Source organism: Lactuca saligna, chromosome 4 (assembly GCF_052625555.1).
Source record: "Lactuca saligna cultivar CGN05327 chromosome 4, ASM5262555v1, whole genome shotgun sequence".
NCBI classification, from domain to species: Eukaryota; Viridiplantae; Streptophyta; class Magnoliopsida; order Asterales; family Asteraceae; genus Lactuca; species Lactuca saligna.
Genome location: NC_136420.1, coordinates 19,741,784 through 19,748,480, shown reverse-complemented (window position 1 = coordinate 19,748,480; position 6,697 = coordinate 19,741,784).

The following is a 6,697-nucleotide window of genomic DNA, read 5'->3' as shown; positions in this document are numbered from 1 at the left end:
TCTCAATTTTGGAGAGTTCGGTTGGCTCCAAGTAGAAGTTTGAGACAATAATATTAAGATAGGGAAAGCTTTATTTATGATAGACGTTTAAATCCTTCTTGTCACTCCGAAAGGTTACATGCCCGTTCTAATATCGTAGTCGAACGTATAGAAATATGAACACATAAAGTTTCCAGATCCAGTCGGCAATAGGCCATCGATCCAAACAAAGAATATCATATCAGGCATAAAGTATTTAACACATAAAAACATATTAGGCATCTTTCCAAAAATAAGCTAGTGCTCGTGTCTAAAACATAGTAGACACTCATCTCACAATCATCGCTTAGCAATCTATGTTTAAGTCTAGAAATCCTACAAATTCCTAGTTCGATTAAACTAATGCTCTTATACCAACCGTGACATCCCCATTTTCGCGGCCAGAAAAGAGTGATTTTATTTATGCTTTGTTTAAAAGTCAGAGTAATATTTTAAATAAAAGTGTTGTGGAATTTTTTCCCAAAAGAAAATATGATAAAGATTTATCAAACCATTTTCGAAGAAATGAATTTCGTTAAAAACATCGGGATGTTATGTTCGATACAGATCAAAAGCATAAACAGTACAATATAATCCTAACAACATTTATTCATATCTACAGGCCTATAATCCATAATCCCTCATCCACACATCACATCTATGCTCGAGTGTCACTACTTGTAATACAAGAAACTAAGTGGGTCAGGCTTGGTAGTATATAAAAAAGCAAACTCGAAAACATTTGTTTTAAAATACAATAAATCTTAAATTCTAATTTAAGAATTATTTCTAAGAGTATATAAAAATTAAACTTTTAGATTTTAGATTTTATATAGTTTTATTTTATTTTAAAACAAAAACTCTTAAATCCTAATCTAAAAGCAAGGCTGCACCTGAGGATTCTAATGTCCATGATGAGTCGGAAAATAGCACTTTAGATCCTAACGTGTAATGAAATAAATTATATAAACTAAAGTTTTTTTAATATGATGATAAACTTTATAACAATAAAGGGAAAATGACACAAACGCCCTAAGAAATTTCTAGGATTACCCGTTGGGTCCCTAAAGTTTTTATCAGGCTCTATGGGTCCCTAAACTAATATATAACATGCTCTTTTAGTCCCTGTCAACCTGTAATAGTCAGTTCAGTGACCTTTTAGACCAAAAAAAAAACTCACATTGTGCCCCTATAAAACCAAAAAAATTAGTTCGGGGATCAATACCTATAAAAAACTCTCATTTTCTTCTAAAGACAATTCACAGTCAACATTTTATTCAGCCATTACAGCCACCATAACCCACCTTAATCACCATCGAATCAATATCACAACAACCCAATCCAAACACCGATATTCATTCCCTTTGTCTCATGAAATAAGCCACCATTGGAGCACCCATAACCCACAAAAACCACCGGTCAGCCACCATAACCGATCAACTGCAAATCGAAGAAAAAAAAGAAATTAACTATCGTTTTCTCTGTGAACCTCATCAAACCCACGCGTCCTTCTCAACGTCGCATCCATCAAACCTACAACGCGGAAGGAGAAGGAGAGGTAGCTTGTGCGATTTTGAACAGAGAATAAGGAAGAAGGGAGTCAATTCCTTGAAGAGTTGAAATCGAATAAAAAAAAATAATGGAAGGGGGTTGTGATCAAGAATCGATTAGAATGGGGAAGAGGGTTGTGATCTTCGGTGAGTATGTGTGTAATGATCAAGGGTGAAGACAGAAAGAAGAGAAGCAATCAATTTCTTGGGAGGGTATGGATTTAGTGTGAATCGGCTTTAGAAGAAAAGGAGAGTTTTTTGTACGAATTGATCCCCGAACTTTTTTTTTTTGCTTTATAGGAGCACAATGTGAATTTTTTTGGTTTAAAAGATCCCGAAACCAGATATTACAGGTTGACAAGAACTAAAAGAGCAGGTCATATATTAGTTTAGAGACCCATAAAGCCTGAAAAAAAAAACTTTAGGGGCTCAACGGGTAAACCCTAGAAAGTTCGTAGGGCTTGTGTGTCATTTTCCCAACAATAAACATTGCAAACTCATAGTATTAAATTATATAAACGAAAGTTTTTTTTACACATACGACCATTTCTGGAATGATGAAATTGCATTTCTGGAATGTTCGAAATTGCAATAAATATAACACACAAGAACAAGTAGAGATTCAAATGATATAATCAGAGTTAGAAAGGGTAGAAATGCTTTGATTCAAATGATATAATAAGCTCAAAACCTTAAGAACAAGAAGAGATTCGAGGTCTCTACACAAAAGAAAGACAATAAAAAAATCAGATAGTGGTCCCATCATTATCCTTCATAATAAATAAAAATAATTTTGTTACTTGTCATGCTCTTATGTATTACATCACATGTTATTTTGTGGTAAATTTAGATTAAATTATATTTGTGTGTCATTTTGTGATTTTTTTCTTCATTTTATTAAATTTCATATAATACTTAAATGTAATAAATATAATAACAAACTAGTTGTGAAACTCATATATTATACGGGTTAATTAAAACAAAATATTAAACACGAGGGTGTAAATGGAAAGTTTATTTTTTATTTGAAATTTGAAATAAGTGAAAATTATGAGAATTTAAAAAAAAAAAACATGCAAAAAATAAATAAATTAAAATTATGTGTTTTGTTGTCAGGCCTGTGTACTAAATGGGTTAATTATAACAAAATATTTAATACGAAGGTTTAAATTGTATTTATTAGAATTTGAAATTTGAAATTAATATAGTTATTATGATATATTTAATTTATAGAAACTAAATTAATGATATAATGGAAAATAAAAAATGAAAGTAATGACAAGTGGAAAACAAATATCTCTGTTAGGGTGCAAAGTCACTCTTGGATGTAATGTTTTAGGCTTACTCTCTTGTATGTGTAAATGGGTTGAGTCTTTCCTATAAATAGGAAGTGAGTGACTCCCATTATGTAAGAGTCCATCATGGAGTGTTAAACTAGAGAGAGAAATTGTATACAAGACCCATTTGTATAATCTTTCTAGATCTAATAAGAGCTTACAAATATTTATTTACTCCTTGTGTTATTGAATTTGTATGATGAATCATTAGATCTTTTCTAATTCCACATATGCTATCATAATCAACACCACTACAATTGGTATCAAAGCGGGTGTTCTTGATTTTCATCAAGAATTGATCCTTGATGGCTATTTTGATTTGGTGATTTTTTTTGTTCATTGATCTTCGTGTTTAGAGAGTGTTTTTGTGTTCTAGAAGTCGAATTTTTCTTTGATTTGATCCATAATTCGACTTTCTCTCTCTAGAATACTTGCTTGTATCACTTTATCTCTCTAGAAAACCCATTCATAATCACTTTCTCTCTCTATAAAATTTCAATTTCTTGTAATCATGATGGAAATGGTGTACTTGGAGTATGATTCTTGGATTGTGATCATTAAAGATGTCAAATACAAGGTCGACTTACAACAATTTATTGGATTAATATTCAAAAGCGGGATGATTTCATGGGATACTTTGATTTCTTATGGAGGTTTGAAGAATGATCATGGAGGATTAATTTTTCAACCGCTTTCAAAGATTGAATGCTTGACTAAAGCTTACAATAACTTGATGATTGAGAGAGATATGAAGAAAGGAAATGAAAAAGAAGTGTTTGATAAGTATTTCATTTCTCTTATTGAAAACCCGAATGATCTTCTTGCTCTTAAGTTTGTTGAAGATGTTCTTGATGTTCTTGATGTTCAAGAAAAAGGAGTTCAAGTTGATTCTCAAGATGAAAAAGTTTTTTTCTCAATTGGAGTTCAAACCGATGATATTTTGTGTTCTTGTGATTCGTTTGAAGGAATGATTCCTTATCGGAAGCCGGTGGTTCAAGAAATTCACAAATATCAAACTCCAAAAGATTTGATTCAAACGCAAAATGTTCATATTGTTGAAAGTGGGTTTGTTCATGAAGTCAAGTCTTCAAGATGCGAAAAGATGAGAAAGAAAAAGAAGAAGAAGATGAATCGGAAGAACAAGCGGGTTTACACACAAAAATCGTCATATGATGTGAAGCCAAAATACGTGAAGCAAATTTGGGTTCCAAAACAACAATCTCCAAGTGTTGCATTGAATATGAAGTCAAAACCCAAATGTGTTGGTGGTTCTTTTGAAGATGTTCTTGGATCGTTGAAGAACACGAAGAACGAGTTGTACATCTCGCATGGTGGGTGGTACAATGTTCGATTTGAAGATTTTCTTATTCCGACAAAAGAACCAAGATCTTCCAAATTTGATTCGTTTGTTGAAAATGGAACTCGATTCGTCAAAAAGGTATCTCAAATTCTCAAATGGATTCCAAAACATCCATGATTTCGATTCGTATTTTGCGTTTTTCAATTTTTGATCGATTTGCCTCATTGGATCTAATCCGTTTCAATCCCTTTGTTGATCCAATTATTTTTTGTTTAGATCAACTTAAAATCAAAATTATATTCACAAATTTGTTTTAATTTCGAAGCATCTGTTACTGTTCAAATGATCCAAACATCAAGCCCAAAACATATTCAAAAATCAGTCCAGTTCGTTTATTCAATGATCCAGTCAAATTAATTGTATCATGTACTGTTCATTGATTCATTTGTGTGTATAACCGAGTCCAAATTAACGATCCGATACTGTTCATCTCAAAAATTTAGTCCCATGATATTTCAATTCATTATCGTTGATTAGGTCCAGAATAAATGATCGATCCCATATCACTTCGTTTTTATTGTCACTTCATCACTCGACTTGTACTCATGCTTTATGTACATGTACCATCAGTTCATATTTCTTCAAATCGATTAGAATTTCTTGCTTCTCAGTTCTTGTGAATCGATTCTAGATATTGTTTTCATTCATAGAATTCGATTATGATCAAGATGTCAATAATCGATTCAATTGAAGAAATCGAAGTCACACTTGTGAAATTGAAATTGTATTTGGTATTTGATTTTGAGATATGTCGTTGTTTAATACGTCGGTGTTCAATGTCGATGGTTTTGCCAACAAAGTCCTGAGTTTCTTTCAATACTCAACTGTTAATGGAATGAGATGAATAATCGAAGGTTTTGAATTTAGTTTGTTCATTGATTTTGAGAAACGAAGTATGGGAAATCGATGATTTTGGAGTTGCGATTCCTTGGTTTTTTTTCAGTCAGTGAATTTTGTTTCGATATTTGAGATTAAAGGACTGATGTCGATGAAGTATTGATTTGAGTTTCGATGACTTGGTATGGAATCATTGATCGATTTCTATGTAGTCGATGTTTTGGATATTGATTTTGGTTTCAATCAAAAAGCGAAGGGTCCCTGTGCTTGGAATTGAAATCGATTTGGATCTAAGGTTCGAATGGTTTGGATGAATGTTGGAATTGTTCTTCGTATAATTCACGTTATTGATTCAGGATATGAAATTGATGTTTTGATTTCATATGAATGGAAAAAATTAGAAATTCATACGAAGGGTTATTGAGCAAATTAATCGAAGAGTTTGGTTAAATAATTTCAAAGTCTGGGAAGAAGAATTTGGGTCGAATTCTTTGAATGTTTGGAGTCGATTTTTGTCGATGTGGTCCCTGTAATGAAAAGAACGAAGAACTGGAGTCGATGATAGATTTACGAACAGTTAAGTGTTTGAGAAGGAGTGATAAACTGTATATTTGGGTTGAACTGAAAAACGAACAAAAATGATCCGACTGTGTGATTTTGATTTGATTCGAAGGGTATGGACTGGAAAAGAATTTTGTATGTTGTTGATTTTGGGTTTGGTGAAATGAACGAACGAAGGATGAATATGAAAGAATTTTCAAAGGGTGTTCCTCGTTTGTGATTTTGATACGAAGAACTGTGTTTGGCAGTTAAACGAAGGGGTGTTTGTATGAGATTTGAACGATGGGTGTTTGGAAATATACGACTAGTTACTGTTCATCACTGTTCACTATATAGCCTTCGAATGCTTCGCATTCTTGTATTTTGGGTTTAATCAGGAAAAACGAAGAGTTCCTGTGTTGGTGATCGGAACAAAGAACTTAAAAAAAAAAAAAAAAAAAAAAGGGTGTTTGTGATTTGGATTCGAAGGAGTTTAATGATGAATGCACGAAGGATATATCCTAAATATTCGAAGGGGGTATTTTGAAAATTTACGAAGACTTTTACAGTTCAGTCTTTGTAACCTTGTACTTCCTGAATTGGGGTTGGGGTCTTCGAAAGAATTGAGCAAATGACAAAGTTTCGAAAATAGCCCCTGAACCTTCGATTTGTTGACACTTCGAAAATTAACACATGTTTCGAATGTTTGACACTTTTCCCCAAATTCGAAATTTTTTGAAAGCTTCGAATTTTGTGGGCATGCTTCGTATGTTTGAGAAAAAGGGCAGAATTTTCGAAAATGGTCCCTAAGGCTTCGAATTTTTGGCAGTTTTCACCCAAATTCGAAAAAGGACTATTCTTTGCTGAAAATTGAAGATTGTGCATTTCTGGTCCCTACAGTTTGTGCAAATTGATGCTTTCTACCCAGATTTGAAAAAGGGGGAGAGTTTTGCATATTTGGCTGTTTTGGATGCAACGGGTCCCTGCAAGTTTCAGAAAGTGACAATTTCTACCCGGATTTTGAAAAATCTTGCGACTTTCACCCAAAAAGTCAA